This window comes from Herpailurus yagouaroundi, unplaced genomic scaffold, assembly GCF_014898765.1.
Source record: "Herpailurus yagouaroundi ecotype Mexico unplaced genomic scaffold, PumYag 165, whole genome shotgun sequence".
Taxonomy (NCBI): domain Eukaryota; kingdom Metazoa; phylum Chordata; class Mammalia; order Carnivora; family Felidae; genus Herpailurus; species Herpailurus yagouaroundi.
The window spans coordinates 17,698,775-17,711,257 of record NW_024412406.1 but is presented as its reverse complement, the minus strand read 5'-3'; positions in this window follow the sequence as shown (position 1 = coordinate 17,711,257).

The window sequence follows — 12,483 nt, the reverse complement described above, 5'->3', positions numbered from 1 at the left end:
AAGTAAATAAATGCAAAGACTGCATGTCCCAGACCCTCAGCTACAATGAACAAGCAGTAGAACTGATATCTCTTGCAAAAAGAGATATCTTTTTATATCCTGATATAAAAACAACCTGGCAAAAAGCAAAAAGTATTCTAGGATGTCTTTTAAAGTCCTGGTCCATTGAGAATACTGGGAGGGTAGCCTGGGGGGGTCCACAGAATTTAGGAGCCCCCCTCTTACAGATCAATGCACAGAGAACCCCCTAGCTAGGCCAATGAGGGACAACTTTGTAAAGAACAGACAACTATTTACCCACACAAAAGAAAATCTTCCTACCATTAGTAACACCATTAACATCTTAGCAGCTTTTCCATTATGAATCTGACATTTTCTTTTTCTTCAAAGCCCAATTTGAGTGCTTTTGATTTTTTTAATGAAATAAAGCCATCAACACACAATAAAAGCTATGCACTATTAATAGTTAGAGGTCTCTAGAGTATATTTTATGTTACAGAAAAGATTGAATTTCTAGGCCTTCCCTTTTAAATCTCTTAAAACCTTCAGCTTTAGAATGAGAGACTCAAACTCTTCTCTAGGGTCTTAACTTTTATGGGGCTTATTACTTTTTTATCCCCTCTAAAACTCTAAATCCCTTCAACATAGCTTGGTTCCTTCCATGGCTGAATTGGCAGCAAGCTGATCTTTTTATTGGTGGGTAATGGATTTAGTTTGATTGCTGACACGGGAACAATGAGAGGATAAACAATTCCATTTGTGGCCATGAAATCCCCCATCTGTTGAGTGGTTCATGACTGAAGAGCGCTGGGCAGACACAGATGAATGAGCCCGCCACACCCGATGTTAATGACATCCGTCATACAAGCTGAACATGTGGCTTCATAAATCAAGAGCTAATAGCAACTCTGGTTGCTCATGTCATTAACTCGCCAGCCACTTAAATACCTAAGAATGTACCATAAAGTTGAGCATAGAGACCTGATTTGCAATTCTGATCTCACCAAAAAACCAGAGGTAGCAAGGGAAGGCAAAGTCGTTTTTCTAAGTTGAAAGAAAGAAAGAAAGAAAGAAAGAAAGAAAGAAAGAAAGAAAGAAAGAAAGAAAACTCTTTCAGATGCAGCATGCTTAAATATTTGCAGATGAGATATATGATACCTCAGATAGATATATTGATATCTGGAATTGGTTTCCAAATACAATAAATGGGGGGAGTGGACAGAGATACAGATGAAAAAAAAGATGGGCCATGAGTTGATCATTGTAAAAGCTTGGTGATGGGAATCTGGGAGTTCCTTATAATACATTCTTCACTTTTTCATATGCTTAAAATTATTCATGATGAAAAGTTTTGTTTTGTTTTGTTTTTAATTTAAGATATGGAGGGGGGATGCCTGGGTGGCTCTGTCAGCTCAGCATCCAACTTCAGCTCAGGTCATGATCTTGCAGTTCTGGAGCTCTGGCCCGCATCAGGCTCTGCACTGACACTGCAGAGCCTGCTTGGGATTCCCCTCTCTCTGCCTTTCTCCCACTCTCGTTTTCTCTCTTTCAAAATAAATAAATAAATAAATAAATAAAATTTAAAAATAAATAAATAAATAAATAAATAAATAAATAAATAAATAATTGAGGATATGGGAGTTTCCATTATTTAGCATAAACATTTTTACCAAATTCTTTTTCTTTAATTATTTTTGAGAGAGAGAAAGACAGTGAGTGGGAGAGGGCAGAGAGAGAGGAAGACAGAATCCCAAGCAGGTTCCAGCACAGAGCCCAACTCCGGGCTCGAACTCATGAACCATGAGATCATGACCTGAGCCTAAAACAAGAGTCAGACGAAACCAAGAGTCAGACACTTACCCCACTGAGCTACCCAGGCACACCTTGCCAAATTCTCTCTTAAAGAAGAGAAAAGAAAAAAAAAAAAAAAAAAAGCTATACTCACACAACAGCTCAAGCATTTAACATGGCAAGTAAGTCATCATCACCAAAGAGGAAAGCAACACATTTCAGAGGGAGGAGATCAGGCAACACCCGCTATGAGTTTTCAGGAATCCACATCACTTGAAGCTCAAGCTCTACTGCCAGGAGATTACTATGTTTGGGAAGTCTCAACAGTCTTCCCACCTCTCACCCTTTTTATTTTCCACTGCAGTGAGTTACCTATTGTCACCATCACTTCTGCATTTTGTGGCTTTTCATGCATGTTCAGTCTTTAATTTGGGGGCTTTTGTAAAGAAATGGAAAATGAAAGAACAAATGGAAAGGAAAGCGACAAAAGGAAAATGATACTGCCCTCTGCAAAGGACTGTTCAGTTCATTTCTGTTAGGTAAAGCCTCCTAATGTCACCCAGGGTACATTGTCTCAAGTTCAGCTGGATTCCCAGAGGAAGCTCTAGATATGTCTCTATCAATCCTGATATTGTTGGAAGTCTTGAAGAGGAGAAAGAAAGAAAAATCCGGGCCCCTATTAGCCTCCCAACTCCCAAATTATATACAAATAGAGTGTTGCTATACTGAGAACTTACTCTGTGCCCAACACTGCATTGGGCACTGGAGTTAACACAATGAATAGGGCACACAGCTTTTGGGGGGCAGGCAGACAAAGAAACAATCCATCACTACTCAGTGTAGTGCTACAATGGAGTCCAGACCCCTGACCTGCCTCAGGAATCTTCCAGTAAAAGTGATGCTGAAACTGAGAATGTCAAGTGCAAAGCCCAAGAGCCAGGGGAGATTTGGCAGGTCGAGAAACTGTGTTGTCTGATATGGTGACCACTAGTCACACATGGCTATTGAGCTCTTGAAGTGTGACCAGTCCAAGTTGAAACGTGCTGTAATATAGGTATAAAATACGTACCAGATTTTGAAGACTTAGCATAAAAAAATAATATATGTCATTAGGATTATTATATTGATTATGTAATAAAAAGATAATATCTTGGATCTTTGAGGTTAAATAACATATATTATTGGGGTGCGTGGGTGGCTCAGTTGAGCGTCCAACTCTTGATTTCAGCTCAGGTCATGATCCCAGGGTCATGGGATAGAGCCCCTGCATTGGGCTCTATGCTGAGTGTGGAATCTGCTTAAGATTCTCTCTCTCTCTCTCTCTCTCTCTCTCTCTCTCTCTCTCTCTAATTTTTTTTAACCCATATATTGTTAAAGTTAGTTTCACTTATATCTTTGAACTGTTTAAGTGCGACTACTTTAATGTTTTAAATTACATATGTGGCTAGCATTATATTTCTATGGGACAGTGCTGTTCTAGTGGCTCAGTGTAAAATGGGGGAACATTATGGGTTGAGAGCCACCTTGAAGGAACTGAGAGACTGTACAGTCCTCTGGTATCAGAAAAGGGACAAGAGTCATTTAACATTTCCCTTAAATATCAAACTTCAGTTTCAAAACTTAGGTTCTGATCCATAGTGCATGCTGTGGTTGCCACCCAGATTCTCCTGGACCAACACACTCTTCCCCCAGCTGCTTAGTATTGGTTGCTGACAGCTCACAGCTGACTTCCCACCAGAGCTTGTCCTCCCCTGGGAAGAACTACATTGCCCAAGATCATGCCCTTCCCAAGGTGGCCTCCAACCAGTGCCAGTCAATAGATAGTCAATTAGGAGGCCTGACCAACTAACTCGAACCAGTTTGGGTAACTCTGAAGGCTGCCCAGGTTCAAAGTTCCTTCGTGGGGTTGGCCAAATTCCTTGTTGGGACCACATGGCTGCCCAGCAGCTACCTCTGGCTGACCCCACTTCCTTCACTTCGCCCCCAAGTGTTGATCCTGCAGGTCCTCGTCAACAAACTTGCTACCTGCAAATTTCATCTCAGAGTCAGCTTCCTGGGAACTGGATCTACAACATGATCTGCCCTCCAAATCTCTTTCTTCTCTTGGTTCCATCTTTAACTTCTCTCTTTCTCTCATACCCACAGCCTATTGGTCAGAAATTCTATTGGCTTTACCTTAAACTATGTCCAGAATGTGACCAGTTCTCACCTCATCTCCCACCACTGCCCTGATCCAAACCCCTATGGTATTGCAATGGCCTCCCAATGCCTCTCCCCGCTTCTGCCCTTGCTGCCCTTCAGTCTCTCTCAACAGAGTAACCAGAGTGAAGGTCTCAAGCCAGACCATGGCTCAGCTCGGCTCAAAGCTCACCTGTGACCTCTCGTTCCACTCAGTAAAAGCTAAATCCTTGTTATGGTCTGGCATGACTAGGACAATCCCAGTTTATACCTGATTGCCCAGAATAATTTTAATAGCAATTGCTTTCTCCATCAAAAGTAGCCTAGTTTGGATTATAAACTACATAGTTAGCCTACCTATAAGGCCCTTTATGTAGCTGCCTGGTGGCCTCTTGGGCCTCATCTCCTGTCTCCTTGTCCACTCTACTCCAGTAAGTCCAGAACATTCTGCAAACAGGTAGACAAACCTCTGCCTCAGGATATTTGCACTTGCTGTTGCCTTGCCTAAGTGTTCTTCCCTCAGTTATTTGCAGGCTAACTTCCTCGTGCCTCTCAGGCTATTCAAAATCATTTTTTGGGATGAGATCTTCCTTGGCCACCCCTTTTAAATTTTCAAATCAACCCTTTATTTCCTTCTTCCTTACTGTATTTTTTCTCCTTTTTTACCTTTTTATAATTTATACATTTACATTTTACTCATTTATTCTGGTGTCTCAGTCCATTCAGGCTGCTGTAATAAAATACTACAAATGGGTGGCTTATAAACAATAGAAATTTATTTCTCACAGTTCTGGAGTCTGGAAAGGCCAAGATCAATGCACCAGCTGGTTGTGTTCTGATGAACACTATTCCTGGTCCATAGCTGATGCTTTCTCACTGTCCTTATATGCTGGAAGGGGCTAAGGAGCTCTATGGGGTTTCTTTTATAACACTAATCCCACACATGAGAGCTCCACCCTCATGACCTAAGCACCTTCCAAAGGTCCCACCTCCTTATACCATCACATTGGGCATTAGGATTTTAACATGAATTTTGGCGGCATAAACATTCAGACCATAGCAGCTGGTTATCATCTGTCTCTCTCAATAGGATGTAAGCTCCATGAGTTTACACTTCATCATCCTTAGGGCTTGATGCATTGTAGGTGTTCAATAAATAGCAGTTTGGAAGAATGAATGAATGAAATGTGGATGAACTTCAAAACGTTTATGCTAAATGAAAGAAGCCTGACACAAAGCTCACAAATTGTATGACTTCAGTTATATGAAATATCAGAATATATAAATTTGCAGACACAAAATATAGATTAGTCGTTGCTAGAAGCTGGAGGAAGGGGGACTGGGGAATGACTATTTAATGGGTGCAGAGTTTCCTTTTGGGGTGATGAAATGTTTTGCAACTAGGTAGTGGTGATAGTAGGGATGATAGCACAACACTGTGAATATACCAATGTATGTATGCTTTAAATGTATGCTTTAAAATAGTGAATCCCAGGGGTGCCTGGGTGGCTCAGTTGGTTAAGCATCCGACTTCAGCTCAGGTCTTGATCTTGTGGTTCGTGAGTTCAAACCCCACATTGGGGGGCGCCTGGGTGGCGCAGTCGGTTAAGCGGCCGACTTCAGCCAGGTCAAGATCTCGCGGTCTGTGAGTTCGAGCCCCGCATCGGGCTCTGGGCTGATGGCTCAGAGCCTGGAGCCTGTTTCAGATTCTGTGTCTCCCTCTCTCTCTGCCCCTCCCCCATTCATGCTCTGTCTCTCTCTGTCCCAAAGATAAATAAACGTTGAAAAAAAATTTAAAAAAAAAAAAAAAAACCCACATTGGGCTCATGCTGACAGCTCAGAGCCTGGAGACTGCTTCAGATTCTGTGTCTCCCTCTCTTTCTGCCCCTCCCCTGCTTACTCACACACACACTCTCTCTCTCTCTCTCTCTCTCAAAAAATAAACATTAAAAAAAAACTTTTTTAAATAGTGAATTTTATGTTATGTGAATTTGACCTCAATAAAAAAAAAAAGCAAAAACTCAAATATGAATGAACAGTTGTGGAATGGTGAGGGAGGTCTGGACATCTCAGGATTTTGCTGTCTTCAGTACTGAATGGGGAGTGAAGAGAGGTGTTGTGCCTTCCTCAGGCCACAGGAGGACAGCCTAAGAACCATGGTAAAGCTCATTTTCTTTTCAGGGCAGGGAGAACGCGCCCTGCAGCAAGTGTGGGACCTTCTCATTCATGCCATGTTTCAACAACCATATTAAATGCCTACCAAGTCGAGGCATGATCCACTCTGAATTGTACAGAGCCCTGTGACAGCACCCCAAAGAAGAAATCAAGCTTCAATAACAGGTCATGCAAAATCTCTGCATATCATTTTCAAATGATTTTCTTCCAAATAAATGTGATATGATAGATTTCTCATGATTCCTGAACTTTTTTTCTGGATGAAATTGTTGCAGTGTCTCAGAGCACAAGCTTTGGGGCAGGCTGCCTGGGTTTCGATCCTGGCTCAACATCTGAACAGCTAACAAACCTTAGATCAGTGGTGCTCAACCAGGGGTGAATTTGCCAGCTGCCCCTCCCCCCCCCAGGGGACATTTGGTATAGTGTCTGGAGACAAGTTTAATTATTACAACTGAAGGAATGCTCTATTGGCAGCTAATGGGTAAAGGCCAGGGATGCTGCTAAAAATCCTGCAATGCACAGGACAGACAGTCCCCACAATAATTACCTGGCTCCAGATTTTGATAATGCCACTGTTGAGAAACCCTGTCTTAGAGCAATCAGTAAGCTATTTGGGGCGTTGGTTTTCTCATCTGCTAAATGGTGATACTAGCACTGGGCCTACTTACGGGTTTGTGGTAATAAGTAAAAAGTGAGCAAAAGGCTCAAGCATAGTGCTTGGCACATAATAAGTGCTATTTTTTTTTTAATTTTTTTTTTCAACGTTTATTTATTTTTGGGACAGAGAGAGACAGAGCATGAACGGGGGAGGGGCAGAGAGAGAGGGAGACACAGAATCGGAAACAGGCTCCAGGCTCTGAGCCATCAGCCCAGAGCCTGATGCGGGGCTCGAACTCACGGACCGTGAGATCGTGACCTGGCTGAAGTCGGACGCTTAACCGACTGCGCCACCCAGGCGCCCCAAGTGCTATTTTTTTTAAAAAGTATTATTAGGCTAAGCCTATGTCTGATTATCTTGATTACTACAGAACCTAATAAGACTGGGTGAATTTGTCTTCTGCCCCTCCTCCAGCCTTAGCTGCAAGCTTCTAACACAGGAGTATCACTGATCACTAGGAGATGGAGTACGTTCATCACCAGGCCAGAAAACCCACTGCGATAGTTGTGCCTGATTTAGCAAATAAAACTATAGGATGCCCAGTTGCATTTGAATTTTAGTAAAAAAACAAATAATTTTTTATGTAAGTATGCCCCATGTGATATATGGGGCATATGTCTTATGCTAGAAAACCATATACTTATACTATACTAGAAAAACTTTTTGTTATTTATCTTAAATTAAAATGGAACTGGGTAACCTGTATTTTATCTGATCACCCTACCCTCCAAGCACCTGCCCTCTGACAAAGAGAGTCTTTTACACACACAAAGAACGTCAATTTGCATAAGTTAAAGATTGAAACCATCTCTCTTTCCCTCAGAGGAACTGAAAGGTGAATGTTACACCCGCTAAAATTACAAATGTACCTCCAATTTTACAAAATGAGCCACTGAAGATTGAACACAGAGGCCCCTCAAGTCTGCACAGAATAGCACTGTGGGGTTGTAAGGAGTCATGACTGACCTGGATTAGGGACACTCTACTGAAAAGTGGTAGTAGGTCCGCCTTGCCAGATTGTGGTAGGACTAACGTATAAAGCGCAAGGTACATAATAGGTGTTCGACAGTGATATCTTCAACATGGTGTCGACACATAATGGGGTTCTTAAATGTGGAGTGAATGGATGAATGCTGTACAGCATGAGCCAGGGACCATAGGCCACCATTCATGTTGAGGGGCTATCACCCCTCTGCCAGCCACTAAATCCACATCCCCTGGGTGCCTTTAACGCCACATACTCCTAAGAACCACTCCAGATCTTTGGAATCAGAAAAAAATGGGAGTGCAGCCCAGGCTATATCAAGTGGCTTAGCAGGTCTGATAGGCAATCAGGGCTAAGAACCACGAGTCCAAAATTGGAGGATGGCTCTGTTAAGAGTGGTTCTCAAACTGGAGAGAAGATCAGAGGCCCTGGAGAGCTTTTTAAAACACAGATTGCTGCATTCTATCTGAGAGTTTCTGCTTTAGCAGGCAGGGTGGGCCTGAGAATTTGCATGCCCCCAGGTGATGCTGCTGCTGCTGTCTGAAGACAATTTGAGAACAACCTCACTCCATCCAAGCCCCAGCTGCACATTATAATCATCAGGGGTGTTTTTAAATACCTACGCCTTGGCCCTGGAGAATCATATTTAAATGGTCTGGTGAGGGACCTGAGCCCCTCATAATTCTAGTGCCTCTGGGCCAGGGAATATGCGCTCTCTTAAGTGAGCTTTCTGCTCTAACTCCAAAGCGTGCCCTGGCACCAACAACAAGGGCTTCCCAGGGCCCCTTAGAAACTCAGTCTCTCAGGCCCCACCCCATCTTAGACCTGTGGAATCAGAATCTGCATTTTAACAAGGCATTAATTCCTATCACATTAAAGTCTGAGAAGCATTGCTTAGGATTCAACCTAAATGAAACTTCTTCTAACAGGACTCCTCCTAGTACCTTTGTGAAGGTAGATCTCCAGAACTTTGAGGTTGGAAAAACACAGAGCTAGCACCACTCAGCCCTTCCCATCAGCCAGATAGGTAGTCAAGCATGCAAAAAAATAAAGTCTTCCAGTACACTCATTGCCTGCCCTCGGAGTAAGTGTTGAAGCAAAATTTTTAAATGAAAGTAAGTAGGCGTCCAAGTCCCAGGGGTGTAGAATCCTCATCAGTGACTTCCCAGAATCTGAGAGAAGCGGATTCCAGACCAGGACAGACTGCCTTACTTAGGCTTAGGGGCAGAGAATGCTACCAGTATTATAAGTGCAGTGTGCACTCGCGTCGCGTACAGATTATGGAGTTTATGTCCCAAGACGAGGTCTCAGCCATGCACCCCTTCATGGATTGGAAAGTACCTGGGCTAGGAGCCCCATAACTGTCTAGTATGATCAAGATTCTTAGCTCAGAGCCCAAAAGCCAAACTTGGTGAAAGTGTCAACTCATACAGAATTATTGGAAAGCAATGTGGAAAAATCCCTCAAAACTTCAAATGCCCATATGCTATGACCCACACTCCCACAACTAGATATGTATCCTACCAAAAAAAAAAAAAAATTAGAAGATATGTATAAAGATATATACATAAGAATGTTCTTTGCAGCATTGTTTCTAATTTTTTTAAATAAGCCATAACATTTATCAAGAAAGGAATGGATAAATTCTTATAGAGCAGTAGTCTTCTGCACATTTATTTTAAAAATGGAAACTATAGGGGCACCTGGGTGGTTCAGTCGGTTAAGCATCCAACTTCAGCTAACGTCATGATCTCACAGTTCATGAGTTTGAGCCCCACGTTGGGCTCCGTGCCGACAACTCAGAGCTGGAGCCTGCTTTGGATTCTCTCTCTCTCTCTCTCTCTCTCTCAATCTCTGCCCCTCCCTTGTTCATGTTCTGTCTCTCTCTCTCAAAAATAAATAAGCATTTTAAAAAATTTAAAACAAGGGAACTATAGAGGAGCCTGCGTGGCTCAGCTGGTTAAGCGTCGACTTCAGCTCAGGTCATGATCTTGTGGCTCGTGGGTTCAAGACCTGCGTCAGGCCCTGTGCTGACATCTCGAAGCCTGGAGCCTGCTTCAGATTCTGTGTTCTCTCTCTACCCCTCCCCCGCTTGTGCTCTGTCTCTCTCTGTCTCTCAAAAACAAATAAGTGTAAAAAATAAAAAATAAAAATAAATTAAAAAAACAAGGGAACTATAAATGTTCACACATGAACAGATGCATGCATGCATGTGTGTGTGTAGTACAACAAATCTGGAAATGCACCACCAATCTGTAAGCAATGATTGCTTTTAGGAAGTGAGGCTAGAATAGGGGAAGTAGATTTCACTTTTTCTGTATACATGTCTATAATTTTTGAATGTGTTATAAAAAGCATGTATTATTTTTATTGTTTAAAAAACATTTGCAACAGGTAAAAATGATTTCTTCAGAATTGTTTTTCTCTAGGTGTGTTTCCTTACATTAGCTCATTTAGTTCCGTGTTTCAGGCTTATTCATTAGACTTAATACAACATACTCTAATTGACTAAATTTGGGCTTTTTTAGAAAAAAAAATAATCCAGCCTGGATTCCTTGAGATTAAATCCAGGTGACCCTGATTGGCTTCTGGGTACCCTAGAGGGTTCTTAATTTTAATTTAGTATCAGGTCTTTGAAACTACATTTGTGTCTTTTAGCCCCTGCCCTTTACTATTACCTCTTAATAAGCATGTGGTTAGCCAAAACTCCAAATTTCTTTTTAATAAAATAGTGCTAAACCAGGTCACCCCAATTCTGTATAATTTTTTAATATAAAGGTAAATGTTTACATTTAGTTTTATTAAATTCCATGTATGTTTCATTACCTACAGTCTGTTAACAAAATTTCAGTCTATTAACATAATTTTGGACCTTACTTTCAATTGCATTATATATTCCTCTAGATATCTGGTATTCAAAAATTTAATCAATGTGGAGATTATAAAATTTATAGACATGTCTTTTAGACAGTACTATTTTTAGCTTAAAGTGACCAAAACCTACTTAAACAAAAAGGACCTTTATCAGGTAGAGACCTAGGTATTTCATTGACCCCAAAGTAGGAATGACACTAGGCCAGAAAGAGAGAGAGAGAGACAAGGCAGGAAATGGAAAACTATCAAATTGGAGCATTTTACTCTCCCTCCCTGATCTCTGTCTCTTCATGCTCTTTCTCAATCTCCCATACCCACCCCTTACTCTCTCAATGCTTTCCTTACCCTCAACCCCCCATCTCTCCCACTGGCTCTCACCCACCTGTGCAGGTAACAACAGACCCACCAAGTGTAGGTCAAGGTGAAAGTACTTGCTTCCTTCCCCCAGAAAAAACTCTTTACCCTGGATTTGCATTGAGGCCTCAGGCCCCTTCCAGACCATGGGCTCCATTTATTTCCACTGGCTTCCCCTCAATGTCATCCCCATTGACCCTGAGAACCACCTAGATATTGATAGTTTATACCTTCCCTCTAGCCCCAGGTTAAGGTCCAATTTCTGTTTCCAGGAAGTAGCAGTCTGGGTTAGGTGTCTACCTGGTCCAATCAAATGTGGTCAAGGGGACAAATTCTGATAGAATAAACATGGCTTCCCAGAGCCATCCTCTGTGGCTGGGTGCAATTTTGAAACAATTGTTATACTGACAACTAACTGATGAGTAAAAGCCCCAAATTTGTCTACTCTAGAAATAGCAGTGGACACCAAGTCCAAATCTAAGAGGGGCTCTGAACCCCCAGATTCAAACTAGGGGGCAAGGCTTTGGAGGTAAAGAATGGAATATAATTTAGTGATTAAGTACATTGACTTTGGAGTCAAATTAGTTATTACATCCTAATTCTGCCATGAACTAGGTATTTTAATGTTGGACATATTACTCAATCTCTTCAGGCCTCAATTTCCTCACCTATAAAGTGGCAAAAGTAATAGCTAATCTCATTGGGTGACTGTAGATATTAAGTGAGATTAGGGGCGCCTGGGTGGCTCAGTCGGTTGAGTGACCGACTTCGGCTCAGGTCATGATCTCACAATTTATGAGTTCGAACCCCATGTCAGCCTCTGTGCTGATGGCTTGGAGCCTGGATCCTGCTTCGGATTTTGTGTCTCCCTCTCTCTCTGCCCCTAACCCACTCGCATTCTGTCTCTGTCTCTCTCAAAAATAAATAAAACATTAAAAAATAATAAGTGAGATTATATATCATGCTTCCTAACTCCTAACAAGCATTTGATAAATATCAACTGTCATTATTTTTTTATTTTAAATTTTTTTTAACATTTATTTATTTTTGAGAGACAGAGAAAGACAGAGCATGAGCAGGGGAGGGGCAGAGAGAGAAGAAGAAGACAGAATCTGAAGCAGGCTGCAGGCTCTGAGCAAGCTGTCAGCACAGAGCCTGATTAGGGGCTCAATCCCACAAATTGTGAGATCACGACCTGAGCGAAGTTGGATGCTCAACTGACTGAGCCACCCAGGTGCCCCTCAACTGTCATTATTAATATCATTACATCATCATTACCAATATGAAGAAGTAAGTCTGTCACCGTGTAATGAAAGGCAGTGGGTTTGACATAATACACATACATCTCAGCCATACCTTGTTTGTGTGTGTGTGTGTGTGTGTGTGTGTGTGTGTGTGTGTGTGGAAAATATAAGACAAAATATAGGCTATATATATATTACTCTATATAAATATAGGATAATAAAAT